The sequence below is a fragment of the Streptopelia decaocto genome (genome assembly GCF_964273445.1).
Source record: "Streptopelia decaocto genome assembly, chromosome: 1".
NCBI classification, from domain to species: Eukaryota; Metazoa; Chordata; class Aves; order Columbiformes; family Columbidae; genus Streptopelia; species Streptopelia decaocto.
This window is the reverse complement of record NC_138663.1, coordinates 117005507-117031555: the sequence shown is the minus strand read 5'-3', so window position 1 is coordinate 117031555 and position 26049 is coordinate 117005507. Positions and strand designations below refer to the sequence as shown.

At 41.7% G+C, this 26049-nt stretch overlaps 1 protein-coding gene across 4 annotated transcripts in view; it reads left to right on the top strand.

The window, feature by feature from the left end:
• Positions 1-14013: 14013 nt before the first annotated feature.
• Positions 14014-26049, top strand: part of PKNOX1 (PBX/knotted 1 homeobox 1) — a 45728-nt gene continuing 33692 nt past the window's right edge. Inside the window, exons 1-2 of one of the 4 annotated variants that reach the window (XM_082043691.1) lie at positions 14014-14094; positions 24384-24467. The gene's annotated coding sequence lies outside the window, so the exon portion shown is untranslated. Of the gene's footprint in view, positions 14095-19825; positions 19902-22203; positions 22223-24383; positions 24468-26049 lie in introns of those variants that run through there. The other 3 variants (XM_082043694.1, XM_082043693.1, XM_082043692.1) reach the window with 3 other exon arrangements.

Genomic DNA, 26049 nt, shown 5'->3' with positions numbered 1-26049 from the left:
GAGTTTTCATTCCTGGTGGATCCAATCGATGACTACTGTGCAGCGAGTGAGCAAGTAGAAAGCATGCTCACAGTATCCTGTAGCAGCGTAACATTAAAATTATGCAAATTGAGGTTGGAAGGGAAGTCCTGAGGTGATGAGTCTTCTGCTCTGTAGCAGGTGCAATGAGATCAGGATCCTGGACCTTGTCCAGTTGAGTTTTGAATATCTTCGAGGATGGAGATCCTACAATCTTTCTGGTCACCTTCTCCAGCATTTGAACACCCTAATGATTTATAAAACAAACAACCCAGCAAGCAAAACCTTTACCTGTTAGATATCTAATTGGAATTTTTGGGTTTCTGACACTGATCCTTACTATGTGCCTCTGACAAGCTTGGCTTTGCCTTTTCTATACCCTAAAGAGGCAGTTGAAGGTAGTAATAAGGTCTCCTTTTTTTTCCTCTTCAGACCAGATAATCTCTTCTCCTTCAGGCTCATCTTGTGCAACACACTCCAGGATCATTTGCATCTTCATGTGGTCACAGTGGGCCCATGTGGGCACATCCTACTCTGCTCTGTAGCGACACGTTGCCTAAGTGGTCCCTGACTGTCCCCCTCCCCATAGCTTATGCTTCAAGGTATAACATGCTAGAAGGGGCTTAATGTTAATTTGCCTGATATTTAGTGTGGGCTCTTGCATAGTCAATAGGAAGGGACCTGGGAGACTCCTGTTCCTCTAGATGCTACACGGTGACAGTAGTGCCAGGCAGGTTCAAGTCCCTATTGCATCCTGCTGCAAAAACAAAAAAAATCTTGACATGGTTCTTGCCAAAGTACTTGCTATATCTGCCTATGATTTACAGCTATCCTATGCTATTCTGTATTATATGCTGTTGTTTGTGTGGTGACTTATACAAAAGAGCCAACACAATAAGGGTAATATAGGCACTTCAGTACAGGTCCTTTGAACGTCTGAGTGATTGACTTTACAAGCATGGTGTTCTTGTATTGTGGCTTTGTTTGTTTATTTCTTTTAATTTTGTCCTTTGAGAAAAACTCCTCTAAACTCTGGATGATTTTAATTAAACTTGTAGGACTCTAAAATATTCTGCCAAGTTTCCAGATCATCCTTATCCTCTCATGTGGTTCTATTTCATGGAAGTATAAATACTTTTTTAACTTTTCTATGCTTTTGGTGCTTACATATTATCCTTAGTGTTCATCTCAGGATGATACCATGCCCAGTATCATCTGCACATATTTTTGAGCTCACTTCTTTTTTTGGCATATATACATTCAGTTACATTTGGAAATTCATACCCACCTCTGAAAGTCTTATGAACTGTGGCAGCTTTGGGATAGAAAGGACTGTGTTCATTCATAGTTAGGGACATAAGTTTAAGCATGTGTATTTATGATACTAAAGTAACCCACAAACTTTAAGTCAGTGTATGGAGCCAGTAGGTCGGCTCTCAAACTTTATTTTGGTCTCCTCTGCACTCTCAACAAACTTTTAAATGCAAAATATATCAACAGGAACATGGTTCTGTAAATCTGTAGTATCATCAGAGAATGCAGCCTATATGCATGTTAATTTCTAGTATTCACAGAACCCATGTCATGTGTCTTAGTTAAAATTAATGCCTAAAATTCTTGGCAGTAGTCATCTTTGTTACTCCAGTCTGACATGTGGTTCAAATGGCAGTACTTCTTTCCAAATCTGAGTGTTTTATCAAGTCTGGATAGATAGTTCTTAATGCAGCTAATATCCAGTAATGTAAAAAATGAGCTAATTAAGATTACTTGTTATTTCTTTGTTGTTGTTGATTGAGCTTTTGATTCTTTCTTCTGTTTCTATCTTACCTCTCCTCCTGGTTATGAGATGTTCTTGGTATCCCGTTTGGCTGTTTTCACAGTGGAGATACACATGGTTTCTAAAATCTGTGACAGCATCTGTCTAGCACTGGAGAAGGAACATGCGAGAGACACAACACACCTTGTGTTGTGTGCTAGTGTCTTGTATCAAAGAAAGGGACAATAGTTACTTTTCCCTGGAGGCTTGGACGTGAAAGAACCACCCCTTCATGCTTTCATTTCTCATTTTCATTCACTCCTTTTTTATTAAAAAAAAGCGTCTCCTATGCTTAATTTAGTTTAAAATCATGCCAGACTAGGTCATTGTAAATTGTATTGATGTTTCCCAAACTCTCCTGGGGTATCCCTACAAGTGAGCTATATTCTATTGTTTGAGGACTGGGAGAAATGTGAGGGGAGCTGGAAAGAAATTCAGAATATAGAAAACAGAGGGATAATGTAGGAACTGAGAGCAAGGATGGTCCCTATGACTCAGGTGTTGGACTGGCTCTGGATCATTTGTGAGACCCCTGGCTGCCTGTGTAACCACTGGCAAGTTGCATAATTTCTTGGGTTCTCATCCTCACTTTATAGATGAGGAGTTAATGGTCCCAACTTTCTCTTTGTACATCACATCTATTCAGCAAGCAATTCAGAATAAAAAATAGTGAAAAATGGGAAATAGTTTAGAAACTCTGAGCTAGCTGAGGTTCTCCCAAGGGACTCAATGCTTATTAACAGCATGACAAAAATACACTTCAGATAGTCTGCGCAGAAATGCCAGCAATTTTGAAATTGCATTCAGCAATGGCAAGGCTGTTGAGATACAAAAAAAGCTTTACAACTGTTCCAAATACTTACTAGTGGAAGACTGTTAACAGACGAGAAAAAATGGGGAGGTGTCCAAAACCAGCAATCCACCCTGGTGAGAAATCCAGCTGCTGGGAAGTGGAATGGTGCTGGAATTCATACCAGGTTGTTGTCTCTGGACACCAGTCAATGGACTCCATCTTTTATATCACCCTCCCATTAGCCATAAGGATTCAGTGTTTTTCAACTCCTTTTCTTGTGGCGGCTGGATATGGAAAAGGAGCTTTTTCTCTCAAGTCCTTACTGAAGAACAATTTCAAATCTGTTGTCCAGGAGAGGAACATCACAACTCTGCCCACTTCTGCCTCCTGAAGGTCACTGTTGTCAGACAAAAATCGACCCGTCTACCCTTCCTCCAGCTACTTAGCTCCTGCTCTACCTTTGTTTACTGCTGGGCCATGAGCTGTTTGTCTTCATAGTCCTCTTTCTCTCTGAATAACTTTAGGATTTACCTCTAGAATCAGTGAGCGCCTTCTTCTGCACAGTCTTGGGAAACCGGCATGTTTGAAAATGTCAAGAAAGACACCCCATTCCCTCCCTCCACCCCCGCAAATTTGAGATGACTATAAAAAAAGAAAACCAAAGAAAGAAATAATTGGGAGTTCTTTTCTTTGATGTTGGTTGTACTTTTATGATTGTGTTTTTTGAGATTTTCCACATAGCCTCGAGGAATGGGGAAGCTATTTTTTTGGACGTTAAGATTTCAGGTAACAACTACAAGATTCCAGCTGCTCGGGCCTCGGGCTTCCTGATCCTCACCGATTTATATGTGCTAACGTTAAGAGATTTGGCAGCACTTCAAGCAAGTGAGAGAAAACAACGTGTTTATTCCAAGCTTTGCTCCTGCCCTTTGACTCGAGAGCGGCTGTGTGACTGGCCTGGCTGCTCAGCCCCGCTCCGCCGGAGCATGGGAACAGCGGGAGCAGCAGCAAAGATGCAGCTGGCTGGCTGCTGACTTTGGAAGACATCATTGCGTCACGTCACGCTTGGTAAGTTATCTTTGCCATCACAAGAAGCAGGATTTCCCCCCCCTCCTGTGTTTTTTTCTTTTTTTTTAAAGCTGGAGGTAGGTGCTTCACAAATTGACCACGGGGATTCCGCCGTGTCGAGTAAAACATCCCATTCGTCAGTGGCAAGGTGGTTTTCAGCCCTAGAATGTGCTGTTTTTCTGACCCTTAAAAGAAAGATCTCTGCTGGACGCCTTTCGAATCCGCTTTAAATTAACTGTTTGTAACCTTAATAGGATTTTCTTTTTCATTTTTAATATGTAGACTGTTTGAATGGAAATATTAAAGCCAGCGCAAGCAATAAAGATGGGTTGCCAGTAAAATAAACAGTTTGGCCTCTGACTGCACAGAGGAAGCAGATCAAGTCAAGAAAACATTTCCTAAAAGTCACTTCTCTAACTGTAGGACTATTCTGATAGATGCTTCTTATTTGAAACCTACACTATTTCGTAGTTTACTAATGCACTGAGTGTGGAAGTGCTAGTTAATTGACATTTTGCTTCCAAAGCGATACTGATATTATGACGGGCACTAAGCTGATACATGAAATACAGATTAAAAGTGAATGGGAAGCAACAGAGATGTATTTCTGAAAATCTAGAAAGAGATTGCAAATTATAGATAATGAACAAACATGAAATAGTATTCACATGCGCATAGGGTTGCTAGTAAAATTCTGGCTGTGGGTGAATCTCACAGAAAAATTATGATGGATTTTTGTCACGCCAGACTTTCGCCTTGTCTCTTTAAAACTCTTATGGTGAAACTCATAGGGAGGTATGTCTTGCCTAGTTCTCATTTACTGTTGTAAAAGTATACATATGTAAAATACTCATTGGTAGGGAATCATATATGGGACTCTACCCTTGAAGTCACTAAGCTGGTGAGTGTATTTTACACCTATTTACGTTGAGCGGGCTCAGCAACTTGCATGAGGAATATAATGTCCTGAAGGGCTGACTTCATAATTTGTGGCTGTGTATATATTTCCTTCATGAAACCACATTTATGTTTCTTTATTTTCATTATTATTTTAAAGGTTTTTAACTACTCACAACTCCCGTTTCTCTTTCCATAAGCCCTGCTACCGCATCTTCGGTATTCTGACTTTTTAGATTTCAAATCTGGGTTATGGTATTGAGGACCAGTTTGCCAGCTGGGGACATCTGGATGGGTTTGAGATCTGTGCATATCAGGATCAAATCTCTTAACTATCTGTTTTGAATCCATGTTTTCATTCTTCCTCTGCATTTATTTCTCTTTGTTTTGTACCCTATTTGTATGAGTATACACAGTCTTTTGCAATTATATAAAAATGGTTTCCTTATGCATGGTATGAATTTTTATAGCTTTACATTCACTTTCTTTCTTTTTTTCCATCATCCCATTTTGTGTTTAAATAGGTAGAATAGGTTAGGTAATATGTACACAGGGACTGCTCCACCATGGACTGGAGCTCTCAGTATCTCTGTTAACACATGCCATAGCCAAAGAAGTTTACAGCATGCAGAGGGAAAAGGTTATTGTTGGTGTAACTGAATAAGTATTAGGGTTAATATATAATGTATAGGTCTATGTAATGGATAGTTTTTATTCATCATAAAATGTTCAAATGACTTGCAGATGTATGACTGCTGCAGCTGTTGCAGACCTTGTAATGGCATTAGGCTCTGACTCAGAAAGGAGCTCGTTTGCCAAGAGATTCTGGCAGTGGCTACGGCTGTGATATTCCCATTGAAAAAAGTCTTGTCAGCAGTGGAGGTGGTGATACAAAACTGAACTGGAGTATGAGAAAGGGGCAAGGCTGGGTCTAGGTATGGCAGATAATGGGGGTTCTGAAAGCTTTCATTTTTTCATGTTTAACTATATCAATAGCGTCCTATCACTACGTGATCTACCAGGAGAGCAGCTGGAATTTAGAGTCACCACAGATTCTGGCTACATGCAGCTTATGTTATACTAATTGGGGAAAAAACACGAAACACCAAACCTTTGATAATGTAAAACTCTGCTCCCAGCTTCTAGAAAGAAAAAGCAAACTACAGTCCCTACAAGCAGACAGAACTGAATCTCACTGTGCAATGCAGTCTGTCGCAAAAACTGTGCAGCATGAGAGCTCAGCTACTTGCTGCCTATGGAGACTGTGCAGGCAGGGGATATGCATGCTTAGCAGCCAAAGGAATGCCACCACCCTATGGATGCATACAGTACTCTGAAACAGTACCAAGGAATTTAAAAAAAAAATCCCCTGCACATTTTGTGATTGTTTTCCTAGGTCTGATTGAAGTAAAGAAAATAATGAAGATTGACATCCGAAATAGGCACATATTTTATATGTGGGATGTCATACCAAGATAAACATACTGGGTTTTATACAACTTTCTGATTCCTGTGTGACTGGAAATGAAGAAGCATGATCATTTTTAGAGCAGCATTGGAGAAGGCAGTGCAAAACAAAAGTACAATTTTGACAAGGTTCAGTGGTAATAGAAAGTAGGACTGAGGGAAGCAAACCCTGGAGACAGCTGAACTGTAAATATCTGAAATGGTGAAGGATCATTTTAAGAGTCACCTCTCAATGAAGAGCAGATTTTGTCGCTGCCTTTTCTGATGCTTTAAACTATTTATGGAGTGTATGAGTTAGTTATGAAATGGACTGCTACGCTGACTCTTGCTTTCTATGAACAGTCACCAAGCCATAAGCATTATTGTTTCTGGCACTTTTTGAAAAGCCTCTGGTGATTCCAGTGTGTTCTCTCTGACCCTGTTCAATGCCATATTTATAAAAGTAAAGCTAGCAAAATATAGTGATTATTAGAAAAGAGATGCAATCTATATGAACTTCATTTATCAGATTTAAGAAACAAAAATTCCAACTGATGTGACTTATGCCTTACATGAGTAAAAGAGAAGGAGTTTCTAATAGCTCCCTTCTCTGAGGCTCAGAATTCCATGGATAAGGGAAAAAAGCCAGCCAGAATGATTGTATTGGCTGGTGGTTGGCCCTGTGAGCTGGGACCTAGGTCTCCCCTCTCCCTGGTAAGTGTGCTGCTCACTAGACCATGGTTACTCTTTTAGTCTGGACATAACTTAGTCAGCAGTCTGCTGGAGGACTTTACCAAGGTCCCATCAGTGTCAAGCAGTGTGTGACGGCTGTTGGGCACACCACGCACTTCACCCTGCCTCGGGCTGTGCTTCAAATCCTTCCTAAGAGCACGATGTGATGTATGGAGCTTTCCGATGGATGCAGGATGTGACTTGGCTTGGACATGGGGTGTGAGAGCAATCAGGGTATGGTATAGGGCAGATTTTATTTCTGGTCTGGTTCTGGATTAGATGTGCTTAAATAATCCTACGGAGCATTGTTCCATCATTGTCTGTGCTGGTCAGTATATACTGTATGTGATAAGGAAGAACTTCAGTAATGGATGGGTGCAGTTCCTGTCCCAGGAGGCCCTATAGCAATGGTATGAGGCATGTGATCTGGAGATCTGTGGGATTTCATTAATCCTTTCTATGGGAGGAGGCTTAAATGTCTCCCTAGAAATCTGCACCTACTCTGGGAAATAAACAGGATGGTGCAAACCAAAAAGAGCTGGAAAGTCACTGCCCGGCAGCTTCCAGGTTAGATGGTCCACGGGGGAGGTGGGTCTGTATCCTCAGGCACTGCAGAGCTTTGGGAGCGTGCCTCTCGGAGTGTGCCAGTGTGGCACAATGCATCTCTGTGCTGCAGATCCCCAACCCAGGCCTGAATGGGCTAGTCTTTCTCGGAGGAAGGAGCAGACCTTGGCAGGGATACAAGCTTGGATCCCAGAAGCAGTATTGCCTTGTTAGCATAGCATTCAGTCTCAGGCTAATTTGCCTTTCTTCTCAGCCCACCAGCTAACTGGGGCACAGCATGAGGTTGATATTACTTCTACTGCTTCCAGATCCAAAGCTATTTCATGCAGAGCCAGTACAGGGATCTCTGTACCTTATTGCTCTGCAAGCTGTTGACATTTCCTTTCTTTCCTACAATGTTTTCTCATCAATAAATCTTAGGAAAAAAATAGCCAGAATGTTTCCTGTATCTCCTCTAAACTATCAGCCCCAGGTGCTCCCAAGATACACCAGAGGAAGGCTGACCCAAGTTGTTTTCATGTTTCTTACACTCTTTCACTAAGCACTTGCTACTGGCCATTGTTGGACTCAAGGCAGTTTGACCCACAGGTACATGTGGAAGAAGAGATTGCCCTGCATTTAAGGACCAGGTGCCAGCTGTGTCCATCCAGGCTGTCATGTGTGCACGTGTTAGCCTTGTACTCAGATGACGAGAGCTCTCCATGTTGAGGAAGAGCCTGAAAGCAGTAATGGGAATGCTGCCCCAAACATCAACCATCAGCTGATCCCAAGCCTGGACCAGACGCCTGACTGCTCCAGGGGGGAAGGGCTTCACCTAGGTGTGGTGGTAGGAATGTGTCACATCTGGAGTGAGAGGGTGGATGTGTGCCTGGAGGATATGGTCTAAGCACTGCAGTGTGGACCATCAGAGATGGGCTTGTCTGCTTTCAGCCCAGGGGTAAGTGTGGATGGTAGTTTCCACAAATCCTGACTTGGCGGAGACAAGAAGGGGAATGTTTGTGGAATGCTTCTGCCCTGGGCTTTTCCTATTTGCTTTTAGCTCAGTGCAGATGTTTGTGTGGAGCTCAGCTTTTCTTTTGCTTTGTGCAAGGAGCTCAGGTGCCTGGCTAGACAGTTGCATTAGGCAGCAAAGCACCTAATCCTCACTGAAGGCCACCTAATCCTCTCAGCTTAATGGCCTTCTACTCCTTCAGATACTCCCTTCTTTATTTTTTCTCTACTTGCTCAGCAATGGAATTCTTTCCTCTTCCATTTGCAAAACAGTGTTGGGAGCAGGCTGGCGAGCTGGCCACTCTTATTCCCTGTTACCAACACCTCCTGGTCTTCTAGGCTCCATAAACCCATAAAAGCAGCTGGAAGTAAATGAGTAATGGAGAGGAAAGACAGGTCTCTGTGGACTGAAGAAAGTGCTCTGTAGACCAGTGTTTGAGAACCTCTCATTAATGCCTCCTGGTTATTTTTTCTGCATTTCACTTCACCGAATCCAAATCCCGCTGAAGCCGGTGGGAATTGTCCCACTGACTTCTGTGAGAGTTGGATCTAGCCCCTGGTCTGGAAGGTAAAACTAGTCTCACTGGTTTTCTTTTATTTCGGTTGGTTTCACTTTCTGCTTCTCAGCTCACGGAATGTGAATGCATTCATAGTCCTCCATGGTGGGATTCATACAAAATATTCTCTTTTTATGTTTTTCATGAAATAAAAATCAAGATGTGTATTAGCAATTCCACCTCTGTCCTTCAGACTATGGTTTTCTGTCCCTCTGCCCTGTTTTTTGCCCCCTTCCTTCCACGATGAGGTAAATGAAAATGTCTTCTTAAGTATAACACATTTTTGAAGAAATTTTGCAGTCAAACAACAAGATACTCTCAACTTTTGGCATCATTGAAAGCAGCCAGTTTGCCCTCAGAAGGTAATCTGTTTATAGTATCTCAAGTGGAAAAAAGATAAGTGGATTGTGAAAGATGTTTGTTCCATCACCGTGGAACTCCTCGTGCAGTTCCCAGGGCAAGGCATCGCACGTGGGAAGGTGACACAGTGGATTTTTACATCACAGCTCAGTCTCAGCTGTACTTTTACGATAAGCTCTTTTTCCTAAAATAGCAGTTTGTTCAAATTAACATCTCTAATAGCAGAAAGCGAGCAACGTAGAGTGTGGTACTGCAGAACATACAGAAAGGAACATTATCTTATAGAGCTTTGGGATTTTATGCTCCAGATTGCCTAAAATTCTTTCCAAATAACGTGTTAAGATATTGGTAATGCAGTGACTCAACCATATATACAGATGGAGTGAGTAGTATGCAGCCAGTGATTCAGCTAATGTACAGCTCTGGAAATTAAAATTTGATTTAACAAGGCGAGAAACATTGAATAAGATATTTATAATTTTTTCCTTTTTTGAAGGAGGCTTTAAGTACATTGTTTTTTCTACTGAACAGGGAGGCTGGAAAAACATAGGACAATAATAGCTCATCAGAAGGATGGCATCTTGATCCTCCCACAGCAACTCCTTGCAGTAGTACTGCACTGCAGTGCCAGCTCTTGGTCTGAGCCCAAGTCCTGCTGTGGGACATGAGCCCTTAATTTCTCCAGGGGGAGTGTTCCCAGCTGAGTTACACAGATCTCCACAATCTAGTTCAAGCAAAGCTTGACATTTATTTAGACTGAGTTAACTCATTAATTTCAGCTTTAAAATCTTAAAAGCCATATCCACTATAAAATAAGTCACACATTTTTCCCAGGCTCCTCTTATACCACATAAAGTTGTGGCTGCAGATGCGAATGTGCTGTGCCTGCAAACAAGGCGCACAGAGGCTGCATTTTGGAATGCTCTCCAAACAGCCAGGGGACATCTAAGTCATTGACGCGTCTTATTACATACTTTTTTTCCCTTGGAGTGATGAAAGAAACTGGTTTGCTGCAGAGGCCTCCTGTTGTTAAGAGATCAGGACTTAAAGACTCACCTGATTTTTATGGGAATCTGGGGGAAACCCTGCTCTGTTTAGATTATTCCTGTCTTATCGCTACAATTTCAGCCTTTATGCAATAATTTATGAGTGCAGATTATTGCCACCTGCATGGAAGCCCATCCCTTCACCTCTGTGTAAATGTTTCCTTTGAAAGCTTAATTATGAAAGAGTTGCTGAATACACATCAAGAGCAATGACATGAGAAGTCTCCTTTCCCTGGAGAGGTTAGATGCATATGAATGTTATATTATGCACACACTTGTAATGTTTAGAACTTGGAAATTACTAAACCATGTCAAAGTAAGCCTACTTTGTCTAGCAACTGTATGTAGGATGCCGTTTTGCCCTCTAATACATTTATGCAATCCTATTATAATTAAATTGCAACTGAAAGCGTGTTTGGGATAATAGGTTTGGGAAAGTGCTTTTCTCATTTGGTACGACAGGATCTTCATAGCTTAGTATTTGCAAATATTTGCTCCAACTGTGAGGAATGTTCTTGTATATCCGGGACTGTTCTGAGTAACCGAGTAAGGTCCTGACCCTACAAACATATCTGTGCAGGCTTTAAGCAACGAGCTGTACTTAATGAGCATATTAAATATGCACAATGTGAAAAAAAGTAAGAGAAGCTTGAGAAACTGTGTATTCTGTTATATGCAGTTACCAGCCTAAATATTATAGAACTTCATTTTTACATACTTGTAACTTGGGATTACAAAATATTAAAATAGCATTTCATTTACCCTGCCACTTTTGCTTTTTTAGAAAAAAAAAGCAGCTGTGTCACCATTGCTTTAAGTGCGTACACCCATACCAACGGAAGTATGTAGCATAAAACTACATCAGTTGTGTAATAATCCTTATGGAGAATTTCCTCATGATTGCTGTCTTCTGTCCTATGTCCTGTGTATAGGACTCTTGTCCTTTTGCAGAACTGATGAGGGACAACACAGTTTGTCTGGACAATTAGAAACAAAGAAAGAAAAGGGTACCTATCCTTCCCCCTCCTCCCTTTTTTTTCTTTGCCTTTGTATCACTCAGCTTAGTTATAATGCTTCATTCTTTTCCCCTGCCGCTCTTCTCCTCCTGGCTCCTTCTATTTTCCAAATGTTGCAGGCTTCTTTCAAAAGAATTGTAATTTTTAGTGCTTTTCATAAATCTTCATCTCCAGCAGTCATTTCAGTTGTGATATTTTAAAAATTAAGCTTAGCTTTCAAGCCTATGAAGGCTGTATCAGAGAAATGAAGATAAAATGAAAAGCAGAGACCTCTTGACAGGGCTTGGGAACAGTGTACTCAGTGACTTCAGAGATGGGCAGCTGGAAGGCACAAGTTAGATCAAGGGTGATTTTTAGTTTACTTTCTTAGGGGAACCAGGTTTATATGTTCATGTTATGTAGGTACAGGTATATTTGGGCATATACCCATGTTATTTAATAATATTTGAGCCTGGCAAATTACACCAGAGAGGACTGAAGCTGTAACTTTCATGAAACTAAGTTGTGGAGCAGGGAAGATGTATCATGTACTCCCTGCGTGATGGAAAGTCTGCAGCAGGATCTTTTATGCAACAGCATCCACTGACTAAAGAGAGACCTTGTGTACACCACAACTTTGGAAGAGATTTCAGTTAAAGTTTGCACCTTAGACCCTAAAGTTAACAAACCATGAGGAACCAGGCTTTCTTAATTCTGGTGCTTGGGGAGACACAGGCTTTAAGATCACAGGAGTCAGAATATTTATTGATATCATGAGAAGCACAGGAGGTTTAGGAGGGTAAAGGATGGAGTAATCTTTATTACAAAGGAGACCAAGAGATGGAATTACTGGGGTGAGGGGAACAGAGCAGTTGAGAAATTCCTACATCCATCATGTGTGAGGGGGAAGCTGGGGAAGAGACAGTGGCAGGAGGGAAGGGGAAGAGGAAGGGAGGAGGAGAAAGGAAAATTCAAGTTGATAAACACATTGGGCAAGAAGTCTAGAAAGGTTTTGAAGATCACTGGGAGAAGAGATTAAATGGAAACCAAATTAGTTTGAATTTAATCTGTACTTTCTCAGAAGAAATCAGTGAACGCCTATCCAAAGAAGTGCAGGCAAGTCAGAAGGAGAACAAAGGGTTTGCAAGGAGAATAAAATTTGAAGAAGAGGCAGGTCTGGGCATGGAAACCAGTTAATTTTAAGCACTGTTTAGGGAATGTGTCACTAATGAATGTGTCAGGAATAATGAGAGATGAAACTTGTGGTAGAAGAACCCAGCCTGGCCACAGGAACTCTATTAGAGCTGTTGTTACACAGTGCAAAAGCAAAAATAGAGAAGAGGCTTTTGTAAGATGAACTAAGACTTGCATTGTTAAAAAATCTTGTTTATATAAGTCATTCACGTTAACTTTGAGACCTGATTCACACATTGGAGCACTCTGAATTAGCACAATTCCTTTTCTTTCCCACTCTCTCTGCTAGGTGTACAAGTTCTTTCTCTGTTCACAAGCCCGACATCCACACAGTTCTGACTGTACAGGGGAAAATGGCTCAAAAAAGGCTCCAGGAGGTCTAGTGAGAAGATGAAATGATGGTTTTGTTAGTGGACAAACAGTGGCAAGTGTGCACAGGGTGACCAGATTCCTGAAGACCAAGAGCAACTGTGTTGGCTGAGCAGGGTCTTGACACAGCAGTTATGAGGGGAGGACTGAAAGCAGATCTGGCTTCCAGGAACATTTAAGTAGCAGTTTCTATTGCCAGACTACTAGCCAGATCTTCTTCAAGTGGCTTGGCCCACAAGAGTGTTATAAAAAACAAACTAGGTGGCTTGCTACTGTGAAATCAACAGGAAGAGTGGCATGGACCTTGAAAAAAATGTAGAGCATTCCCAGTTTAACGGGGTACAGGATAATCAAGTAGATTCTCAGCTGCTGTTCTGGAGAGGGACTGCAAAACCTGAAACTAAACCTGCTTTGGTTTTGAGCTGAGCTTCCTGAGCTGAGATTTGCTTTGCATGTAGCAGCTTTTTCCACCTTTGCCCTCAAAGAGAGAGGCAGAGGTTGCTAGGGTGATCTTTCAGATGTCTTAAGAATGAGGAGCAATATGGAGATGACAGGTGACCCGAGTGACCCGACTGAAAGGTGTACATTCCAACCTAGAGAATCTGCAAGGCAGAAAATACGAAAATATCCCAACAGCAAAATTGATAAGCCGCAAGACGCACATCTGTCAGAAAACACATTTCCCCCGATTCTCCTGCTCCTTAATTAAGAACGTTTTAAGGGAAATGGGGCATGTTTAACAGTGGCAACTGTGGCGGCCCCAGGGAGAGCAGTGGGCCAGGACTGGTTGCCCCCACCTCATGGCTGCCGCCCTCTCCCCTCGTGGCGAAGCCACTTGGTATCTCCCTCCTCCTCCTCCCCCCTCCGCCCCCCGAGGAGGTGGTTTCACCTCCCCCCTCCCCTCCGACCCGCGGGAGGGGCGTGGCCGGGCCCGCCCGGACTTCCCCGCCTCCTTCATCCATATTCATGAGCGCAAGCGGGGAGGTGACGGGGTAGGGAGGTGGCGGGCGGTCGCCCCGCCCCGCCGCCACAGCAGCGAGGCGGGGCGACCGCCCGCCACCTCCCTGCCCTGGCCCGTGCCCCGCCCCCTGCAGTGAATATTGATGAGGCGTGATGCGCGGCGTGGTGTCGTCTCGGGCGGCGCGGCCGGCGATTGGCCGGGTGCGTGTGTGCGCGGTGACGCGTGTCGCGGCGGTGCGGGTCCCGATTGCTGCAGCCGCTTGTCAGTGTGACGAAGATTGGCACCCAGGTAAGCGCTGTCACTCAAACCCGCTCCCAGCCAGCCAGCCAGCCATCCATCACGGCGCGCCCGCCGCCGCCGCCGCCGGCCGGGCCCAGGCGCACCACCAGACCGGGGGGGGTGGTTGGGGAAGGGAATTGGGGGGGCGAGCCCGGCAACGCGGCACAGCGGGAAGGGGGCACCCGCACTCCGCAACTGGCCCAGAGGGGGGTTAGGGGCGGTGGCGGGCAGGCGCGGGGAGGGGAGCGGGGGGAGGAGGGGGGGAGCGAGGAAAATTCTGGAACGGTCGCCGTGTAACCGTTGTCTCTTGTGGGCGCGCGCCAGCGGGGGCGCGCAGGCGCCGCGCGCGCGCGGGGAGGGGAGACCGGGCGAGAGGGAGCGCGGGCCGCTTGCTCGGCGCCGCGCGGAGGGGACGCGGGGCCGGGGGGAGGGGGGAGAAGGGCGGCGGGAGGTGGTGGGGGGGGAGGCGACGCGATACTTAAAGGGCCAGCACCGTGTTGGCAGCCGTTCCTTGGGGGGGGGCGGGGGTCAGGGGCTTTCCGGGGTCCTCGCACCCGCCTCCCCTCTCTGCCGTGACAGGCGAGGCCTCGGCAACCCGGTCCAACCCAGCGTGGGGAGCCCTCGCCTATGGCGGGGATCAAACCACCACGGCAGCTGCCTCCGCTCCGCACCTGCCCCTGCCCGGCCGGGTGCGGCCCGGGGAGGGGGGCGGCCAAGGGGGCCGCCCGCGGCGGTTGGCCGCTGCAGGCGCGCGTAGCCCCCGTGCCGGCGCCGTGGGGTGCCGGCGGGGGTGGGGTGGTGTCCCCCTGGCCCTGGTGCGGCTCCGGTGGCAATGCGGTCTCGGTAGAACCCGGCCCCGGGAGAGCGGGGGCTGGCGCGTCTTCGGCTGTGCTTCTCTCCCCCCCGCCGCCTCCCTTCTTATTCATAGAAAGCAGATTCTGTTCGCGGCTGGCACTTGGGGCAGTGTGCGCGGTTCTGGCGTGAGATGGTTTCTTCCTCTTCTTTTTTTTTTTGATGTGACCTCATTGTCTCTTGGCTCGGTTACGAGTGGAGGCTTCTTGACACCTAGACGGAGGCTTCCTGAGTGTTTACACAGCCGCAATTACGAGTTTGAAAGTTGACGTTGCCCAGAGGCCCTGCTTATTATGTGTGTAAACAACAATAAATCAAGTGCTGGTTTTATCCTGAAATATTGCCTCAATTAGCCACATGTCCCGAGTCTCCGTGGAGTAGTCGTTAGCTTTCCCTCATTCCCACAACACCAGCTGTATGGCCCAGAGTTCATCAGTTGCAAATATAAGTAGTTAACACATCTATGTGATACCTCCCTCTGTAGATTATTGCGCTTTAAAACAAAAATCTTAAATATTGTCTGTTGTCCTAAATGGGAACGTATAATTTTAGAGGCATGGTCTCAGTACTAATATTTTTTTAATCTGCTGCTGCAGTTTGTGAGCCCTTTTCGTCAGTTTTGTCTAAGTAAAAGATTAGTACGGTTTTTGGAGGGAGAGGAGACTCTAGGTCTAGTACAATACGCTTATAAGCGTTTTGGGTTTTTTTAATGCCATGCAGTGAATTTTATTTTATTTTTAATCACATGCAATGAAGAGCTGTCCAAACAAGATTCTGTTTTGTCCTTGTCCCTATCTGGAATATGATGTGTGCATTCTATGTAAACAGATCACAGAATTAGGGAGCACGGACAATGTGTTCTTGTCTGTGGATGTTGGAAAATACTTGAGCGAGCATCCTATGGAGGCTAGCAGGAGGGTGTAGATAATTTTCAGTGTATGCTAAATGTCTCATCTAATTGCTTTTTTAAAAAGCTGAAAAATTCTTAGTCTTTACAAAAACATGCACATACAGTTACTTCATAATACTACTCCTGATTTTATTGTGGAGCGTGCACTGCACAAAGTTTCACCAGTGTAGATTGTTTGACTAGGGGAATTGTAACAATTACAGCTTAATAAATTTATGCACCTCGCTGTTCTCCATACTGTGAATATGCTTACAGGTTGTTCCCTTTCCTTTGTGGCTTATAAACTGTTTACGGTCTGCTCATGCTATGGGATTATATCCCTTTAGTTAGGTATGTGTAGTTAAAGTAATATAGGTTCTGCAGCTGGGTAAGTGCTGAAGTCTTGAGTCCTGGTTAGTCCCTGTTAGCTGCATGTACAAATTTAATGGATTACGCTGAACCGGGAAACAAATAGTTGTGATTGTAGCAGAAATGCATCTATGTATTTCCAGAGTTAGTCACTGCTAGAATATCAAGCAACAGCAAATGCATTTTGAGTGCATTCTCTAAATGGTTCTGTGGAATAAAATTGCAGAATTATCCTTTTCTGAGTCTAGGTGTAGCCATATATAATCATGACATTAAAGTCTGCAAAAACTCATCAGGAAAAATCCCAAAACATTTCACATGTGTTCAGTTTGAAGAAACAGTTTTATACTTCTTGGTATGTCATTGCTTTTAATCTGTCCAAAATAAGTAATTCTGCTATTTTTTTAATGTGTGTTCTATTTTTAGTTTATTAAGTGTATTGTGTATTTTCCATGTTGACTGTTACTGCTTTACATATTTTCTTGTAATCTTATTATTAAAGTATCCACAAGAAAACTTAAGTGTAGGTTCCACTATGTTTTCTTAACATAAGTTTCGGCTCAGTGGTGAAAGGCATAGTGTCATTTACTTTATTTGCAGGGCAAAGATAGGCTTTTATTTTGTATTTGGAAATTTCACTTTGTCATATAAAAAGTTAATCTAATGTTAAGTAATTTACAGCCTTGACTTGTACTCTATCTAGATACAGTTTTAAAAATTGGGATTATCTTTTGAAGATTAAAAATAAAGTTTAAAACTAAGTCCTTGCAGTCTTCATAGAATCATAGAACAGTTTGGGTTGGAAGGGACCTTCAAAGGTCATCTAGTCAAACACCCCTGCCATGAGCAGGGACATCTTCAACTAGATCAGGTTGCTCAGAGCCCCATCCAGCCTGGCCTGGAATGTCTCCAGGGATGGGGCATCTACCACCTCTCTGGGCAACCTGGGCCTGTCTCACTACCCTGATTATATTAATAAAAAATTTCTTCCTCATGTCTAGCCTGAATCCTCCCCTCCTTTAGTTTGAAATCATCATCCTTTGTCCTATTGCAACAGGCCCTGCTAAAAAGTCTGCCCCCGTCTTTCTCATAGTCCCCTTTTAAGTACTGAAAGGCCACAATAAGGTCTTCCTGGATCCTTCTCTTCTCCAGGCTGAACAGCTGCCACTCAGCCTGTCCTCACAGTAGAGCTGTTCCAGCCCTCTCATCGCTTTTGTGGCCTCCTCTGGCCCCTCTGCAACAGGTCCATGTTTTCCCTGTACCTGGTGCTCCAGAGCTGGAGGCAGGACTCCAGGTGGGGTCTCACCAGAGCAGAGCAGAGGGGCAGAATCACCTCCCTCGACCTGCTGGCCACCCTCCTTTTGATGAAGCCCAGTCATTTTTTTCCTACATGTGTGTATGAAAGAGCTATTTTCTGTTAAGCAGGCCATTTAAGTACATAGACAGACAAAAGGTGATTTTTGAAAATGGGTACTAACTGACGGTGATGATCATGTATTGTGTCTTAGCCTGCCCTACCATGGGTCTGTAACTGTCATCTGCTGCAGCTGACAGTAAATTCAAATGAAAGAGTAGAATATGATGGCTTACTGCTGGTGTACTGAAAGAGTGATCAATTTTTTTTAGACCACCAAATTCCAGTTTATATTTTATGTGTGACATTTTGGAATTGCCTGTTTTTTTTCTTGAGGACAGAGGAAGCTAGGAAATATGTCTGTACTTCACATCCTGCTTTTTTCAAATTACATAGTGAACAAAACAAAGGGAAAAGGATATTATAATACTTATTACTGAAAAATGAAGTTCAAGTCTTTCATATTAAAAGGAAACAGAGGCAATTATAAACCAGAAATTGGAGCATTACACATGTGTAACACGCCTAGAGAATAGGAGAATGAAAATATGTGTGTTGTGTTGTATGGTTTATAACTAAAGGACTTGAACTTCTAGGTAAGCCTGTGATCACTTAATTTATATGTTTTCTAGCCCATTTCTGTATGTTATAGGCTGTGATAATAGCCATGCCAAGAGTAAGGTTACCTGATTATTCTTCTTTTGTATTTTGAGATGTTGTTTTCAATAGCTTCTTTCTTAGTCATACTGAAAATTGCTGTGATGAGTATGTTTGAGCAGAGTTATTCTGGAAACTTTAAGCTAAAATATCTCAGCATTTTGAAAATTACTTTAAGAGAAAGTAAATATGTTAATTTAAAGCAGAGGGGAAATGGTTGTTTGGTTTAAGAGCCTATCAACGCTTGAGTTCTGGAATTTGGCACTGTGGAGGAGAAAGGGGAAGAGAGTGTAAACATTCATACAGAGCATATGGCTGTTCCTTGAGAAACTTCAACGAATTTTAAGCTCTTGAAAAACTGGTTCATGCATGTTAGTTGGCAAATATTTATTGACTAAGTATCTGAATATTCTATGTAACATGAGTGTCTTCCTGTCTATTGGTCCTTGCATGTCATCTGACTGTGTAGTCATCATCTGGACCAAGTAGTTCAGCATAATGTATCCCCACAGTAGTAGGTAAGTTTAGTCCTAAATAGTCTGTCTTTATTTGTGCTTCTCTCCCAACCCCAGAATACTTAGGCAGCAGTTGTACTCATGGAGGGATGAAGGCTGGTTTTTGGGGAGAGATGGGGAACAGAGGTTGAAGCTTGGTTGAAATGCAGTAGGCCCAGGAACCTAAGAAGGATGGTACTCGCAAAATTACGAATGGTCAGAAGTGGGGGGAACAAGAGAGGGCAAGAGGTGAGAAAGAGGACAAGCTGTACATTGATGTGGCAGGAACAACAGGGAGAGGTAGTACTAGACTGTAAAGCAGAAAGAACATGGCTAGAAAAGTAAGGGAGCTTAAAGAGCTCTTCTCCAACAGTGGTCTAGAACACGGCACATCTTCCTTGCAACAGCTAATTGAAAAAAGAAAGTAGCAATTCATTTTTAGGGCCTAAACTTAGTAGGAAAACGATGTTGTTCATGTTCCATCAAATGACAGAGTCAAAAGAGGGAAGATTCTACAAAAGTTACTGACCGGCAGTGGATTTGACAGGCGGTTGCAGGACCAGGATTTGTGTCACTTTAGTTTATTCACCTAGTCCAAGTTAATGCTTAGTTCATTGACAAGCTCATTATTTCTGAAACCATAAGGGACATAAAAATGAAATAATTGACAACAGAAGATCTTAATCTTGATGAAGTATTCAAATGCCAAAAATGTGTGGAGGGGATTTTCTTAGGTATTCAACATCTTAAGTCCATTTTAAATGCAGTTATTAGTTAAATAAAACTCTTCTTCATCCTTTAACTGTACGTCAGTAGCATTAGGAATTAATTCTTTCATAGAAAGAATAATGAGAAGCCTTTATGTTTTTATAATAAAAATGTTGGAAAACTTACATATGCTTAAATAAACTGCTTGTTAACATTGTAAAGAATTCAATAGCAATAAAGACATAGTGAGATTGCTGTTTTTTCTGTGTCTTCTTTATGAAACCACAAAGTATAAACACAAAACAAGATTAATTTTAGTCATAGTTTATTGGGTGCTGATACAAATCATGATTAAAACAGGATTTCCTGTTGCTTTGGTTTAATTTTCCTGAAAGGATATGATAAAATGCACATCTCCAGAAGCAAGAGATTTACTCCACACTTCTATGGATATTCTAAAAGCTTCAGTGGCAAAGGAATGGAATTGTGTCTAGTACATATGCAAGCTTGTTTTTTATCCATGTGGGGAATGCTGGGGAAATGTGCAGGGTGGAGTTATCTTTCTTTTTTTTAATTATATTGTGTTTGAAAAAGTAATTAAATATCATTAAGTAGCAAAGTTATAACAGAATCGGTTCCAGCTGTGGAATTGCTAGTACATGTCCTCTGGTATGTAAGGGGTTCTTGGTCTTATTAATGCAGTCCTCTTACCACAATAGCAGCAAGGCAGATACTGCGCTGTCTTCTTGATTTTTGCGGTCTAAAACGTTATAATGGCAGCACATTGTGTAAATACTGAGAGGAAAAAAATACTTCTCTGTCTTGTGACAAGTAGATATGTGTGGGGATTAATTATTCGTATGCTAGGATTCACAAGCAAAAAATGTAAAAAGTCAGTTTGCAGTGTTAAGAATACAGAAGAAAACAAAACAACCCCGAAGAAACCTTCATTTACTATGTGAATATTAGGGATGGATGAGGGAGTGATGAGAAATATTTTTTGCTCCCTCATACCCTAATCCCTTGTGAGTCTTGGAGCAATTAAAGAAGGGAGGTTTCTGTTCCCCTGGTTTTGTTTTCCTTTTACCAAAATTTCTCTTGAGTCGCCTTAATTCCTTACTATTACTTTATAGTGCTAATAAAGCAAGGTCAAATAACAGTGTGAAATTGGTAGGAGAAACTGAGATGCTGCAGGAAGTTGCTTGAATTTGAGGATCTTTTATTAGAAGAATGAGGTTTTCATTTCGCAGAAGGTAGGAGAGGATTTCCTTCTGCAATTCCAAGACCCAGTGGAGGAAGGATACCTAGTGTACTGAGGTGACATTATTATTTTATTACTAGATTGGCTAGGATTCCTCATCTTTCTTTTCCTTGTGGTTGAGAAGCTCTGTGGTAAATTGGGAAGTACATGAACATGAAGCATTGTTATGCTTCCCAAGAAATATGCTGCTGTAAACACAAAAGATGTATGCAGAATCAAGGAGCTGAAGTTCTTCAAAAGACCCAGGTGCCCTTAATTCTGCTTTTGTTACTGTGCTTTGAGAAATTTCTATTGTCATATGCATTGTTAATATCCATTTTATGTTACTGCATATGCAATTTTAGCTTGTAAAGTGGCACATTTATTTATAATGTTTATTTTCATATTTTGTACCTGCAAATAGGAGAATTTCCAGAATTCCTTTAAAATACCAAAAGCAGAGTTTACACAAAGAGCGAATCGATAAAGGAATGCAAATCTGTTCATGGAATGGTTTGTTGTTTGTCATGCTGTGTGACATTGTGTGGTGATGCTTGGAGCGTAGTTTGTGATACTTAGTATGGCTTGTTAAGTTCTGAAATGAGATGATATGAAAAGAGGATGCTATGAAAGATTAATGGGACAACAAACAGTATATCCAGTCTTGGAGAGGTCTTACTGAATAAAGTTAGTGTTACATAGTACATGTGTTCAAAATCCTACAGGCAAAGAAAGGTTGAAGGCTGGCAGTGTAGCCTGTATTTCTCAAGAAACTCAACTTTAGTAGTGAGTTTTAATTTATTTTTAATTTTCTGTTTCTTAAAGTATAATATGCTATCAGTTTTTTAATGTAATCTCATATTCATCAAGATTAATATATAAATAACTTTATTGCACTAACAAACAATAAAGGGAAAAAAGTGACACAAAGTAAGATGTTCTGCTGCAGCTGAAAATGGGTTTTGTGGAGTTTTAGGGCTTGTCTCTCAGGGAAATTGACAGCATAGCTGTTGGGTAATAACTGTTTAGCTGTGTCTGCCTCGTGTTACTCCCTGAGGCTGGTATTATATTCCTGAACAGGAACATCATCTTTCTAAAAGTATAATGTTCTAAACAATTACTATACTTTGTAAGCACATAAGATAGAAGAAGTGGAAGCTACCTTGGTGCTGAATGAGCATGTTCTCATTGAGCACAGTTTTAATAAACTTGTGTGCATCAACTTTACATTGGTTTGTTTGTCTTAATTTTACTGAATGCCTCTTTGTAGGCAGGTTGATGGAGATAAATAACCACTGCAGCAAAGGTAGAATGAATCCTTAATGGCATGTTGACATATGTACTCTACATATTGCTTCATTATTATTACTTGAATCTGTAAATATATAAATGAATCTTAATGTCTCCTAGTATTTGTATATGTGAATGTGTGCACGTCTTCGTTTCTTACGAGCTGACACGCAAAGTGAGAGAAGACCCAAAAAAAGGTTCTACACTTGAATGAACAAGATCATAAAAACCATAGTAGAAACTTCAGCTATGATATGCAAGTTGCCCTTGGTTTTGGTTTCATAGTTAAGTATCTTTATTATGATACCATGACTTTAAAGCTTGTTTGCAAGAGGAACAAAAGGAAAAAAAACAAATTTGTGATAGCAGTTCCAAGTTTAGGCTCCACAGTGCCCTGGTGTTGCCTCCATCCTTTATGAGGTGTATCTCCTCCTCCCTGTTCTTGCCCCCGCTGAGATACATGAGAGGAGATAACATGCAAGCTCAAATCTCTCTTGTTTTCTTGTCTGATATGTTCTAGCGTAGACTCTAGTCTTAGTTGCTGTCAAGTGTCTCTTGAAAGAAGGCAATATGACTGCAATGTCCTCCGGCTCCTTCTCAGCCAAACCTTTTTCTCTGCAGCATATTTCACCTGGGCCTGCATTTCTTCAGTACCTCTTTCTTCCTGCCCTCGATATCTCATATGCTGTCTAGAAACTTGCCTATGTCCAGAGTTTCAGCTGAAGGCTTTGCAGGCAAGGACTGTTTCTTCATACATGAAATATTTTTGGCTGACTGCATCTGGCAGCCGTGGCGCAATCAGTTCTTTGCTGCAGTTGTTTCTGAATGAAGGGAGCAGGGTGTTTTTTTTTCAGATTTGCAATAGTGAAGTAGTCATTTATGTCTGAGCAGAGACAAGGAGTAGATAATCCAAATTTATCAGGCAGTGGCCTGCATTCAGACAATGCTATAAATAGTGAGAAGTCCTCTATTTGAAAATAGCCCAGTAAGTTGAGGTGGGTGAAAATGAGCACCAAAATTATAGAAGATAGTGTGCAAAGAAGAGAATCAGAGAGTACACTGTCTCCTCATAAGAGAATTAAGAATTTGCAAAAATGAGGGAAGCCCGTTATTTGGAAATATAGGTCTTTGAAAGTTTAAGAGAAAGTGGTGAGAACTTTTAATGTGTCATCTGCCCTTTCAGGCTTCAAGACCAGGTGTATCAGTTGGGACCGAGACTCTTTCTAGCTCAGTATTTAATCTCTAACCAATGACTGAAGCATATACTGCCTTATAACTCCTCAGACTACCTTCCCTGCTCTTTTAGAACTAGGTTTCATGAGCCAGAGATGGCATCTACGTTGAGTGGCTCTTAGCATTTTGTTTTTCTTTGAATGTCTCTGGAAAACATTTCTTCTCCACTACGCATGGGTACGTTTTGGTTCTCAAGTCCAAATACCAACTTCATTTCACTTTCAAAAATGCTGGAGTTATTCTCAATCCAGTTCTTTCGTAATTGGCAAAACTGGCAATGCAGGAGCTTTGTCTGTGTGGGAAATGGAGATAATCTGATTCAAGATCTCAGCTGTGTGTTTTAGCTGTCATATCATTTCAGATGGTCTTTGTGCAACATCGGTGTCTGAAACTTCCTGTGAGATAGTTTTGCAGACTTTTTTTATTGCTTTTCAGCAGTTGTGTTTTCTAAATACATTTTCACAATCTTTGCTACTTTGCTTTCACAATCATTACTACTCTTTAAAAGTAGCTTTATTATATCAAACAGGTGCTATTAAATTAAATATAATTAAAGTAATTTTAAGTGGTAACTTTTGGAAAGCTTTTTAAAATTGCTGAATAATTCTGCAGCAGAACCTGTCTTCACAGAACACGTGATCCAAATAATGGCTCACACCCCTTTCTATAGTCTGTTAGTTTTTATCATGTAGTGCATCATTTGATCATAGCCATCATTAGAATACATTCCTTGGTAAAATCAAAGCATTATTGTGGTGGAGATTTAAATTAAATAGTCTTTCACCTTTCTTGGTTTCATGCTTAATTTTTACAACACTAATTAGTTGTTCCTATTTGGATTTCATAGTTTTATTTTTGGGATGTGTCTTGTCTAGTCTATAGCAGACAGACACTGAGCTAGAGAGTAAAATATAAAGGTTAAACAGCAAGTGAGTTAGCAGTTCAAATGCAGCCTTCTGTTACAGTTGTCAGCAACAATAAATTGGAGAAAGAATGGAATAAGATGAGGGAAAGTTCAAATAGTGGGGATGGTTAGAGATTTTTAAATATGCAAAAAAAAATGCAAAACATAAACAAAAAAATGATCGGTTTATTTGAACTTGGGGAGGGAACCACATAATAAACCAAAATATTTTCTTTAATCATGTTGCTCAGAAAGCATGATCTATGTTTTTGTCTCCTTCTGAATAATATTTCTCTGTTGGTTTTTAGGTTTTTCTCCCCTGTGTTGTACATCAGTGGGATTCACTCTGCTGGAACAAGATAATGTCTCCTTCAACCCACTGAAGGAAAGGGGTGAGCAGCTTTCTCATGGCCAATATTTTATCTCCTTTAGAAAGCAGTGTGCCCTGGAAGCAAATATCATGTATTTTGACAAAAAGTGAAGCCAGTTCTAGAGGCTTTTCATGTTTCAAATGGGCTTGCTGTTTTGACTTTTGTTTCTTTTTAACTTTCTATGTGAATATGAGGATCTGTGTTGTAGAGCAAGTACCAGGACTAACATTATATAAGAACGAAGGAATAGCCATGCTGAATCTGCCAGTCATCCATTTCTCTCTGAAGGACTTCAAAGGAACGTGTACTGGGGAAAATTAGAAGGAACAATTACTTGTTAACAAGTCTGCCGGGTAGTTTCTTCCCAACCCTAAAACAGTTAGTGGTTGGTTTATACCCTGAAGCATAACTATTTATATCTCTTACAAACATCTGTTGTAGCTTGTATATGTTAAAAATGATATTACTGAAGTCCAGCAGCTTACTTACACCTTATGTTAGTGTTACTGGGTGGTCCCTTTGTTCTTAATTATGAAGAAGTAGAGCAAGTGAGGAGTGATGTATGTTAAGTGATCACTTTGTGTACATGTTTCAGCTGACCTTTAATCTCTTCTCTTAGGTACTCCTTAACTTGCATAAAGTCTCCACTTTTCTGATTATAATTACCCCTCTTAATTTAGCTTCCTTTCTACTCTACTTTTTACCTTCTTATTTTTATTAAAGGCTTGAATTTTTTTCCTTTTGCTTTGTTTTGCAGAACACAAGCCTTTTATGAATTCTGTTTTGACACAGATATCCATGGAGTTTCTGATTGCAGTTCATGCATCAGCTTCTAGTTTGCACGACTGTAGACATTTTCTTGCTTTTTTCTCACACTTTGTTTTCAAAATAAATAGAATGAGAGTTAATTCTGTTCTGCATGAAGCAGACTGTCTGACTCTCTCAGCCTCAGGGTTTTTTTGTTATTTGTAACTCTTTGATATAACACAAAGGCACAGTTTTCCTTCTACTCTCGCTTTCTTTAACAAAGGATAATTGGCATGTTTAAAGCTAAGTTGTCCAGAAGTCTTGTGTTCCTAGGCCCACCTCAGATACCTTAGGCCATAGAGTATTAGGTGTAGCTGTGCTGGTTAAAGATGGCCCTGCTGCGAGTTGATAATTGCCACACATGAGCCAGAAATTACCACACTAATAGGTCAGCCAAGAGCAGGGGTTGTGCGAGTGCACAGCAATGTGCTTCAGATGGAGTCAGCTGGTTTCCATCATAGCCACCTTTAACAGTGAGCGGGTTGAACTGGCCTAGCTGACTTGATGCAAAAAGGATCAGAAATCATTCGCGTGTTCTGTGAGCTCAGTGGTAGAACTGTGCAAGTAATTAGCTCTGGCAGGGTGGCAGTGATAAACATCTGGGAGTGATACCAGCTTCATCTAGCATCATTGTTTGCAGAATGAACATCTGCTTAGGCTGTTTATCTGCTAACTAGAACTGGATGCTGTATCCTAAATTAGGTTATAAAAGCTTAATGTGTAAATACCTTTTCAGTTATTTTTCTTAATGTTTAACATAGTTTGTCTCTTACCACTACTGGATAATGAGAAGATG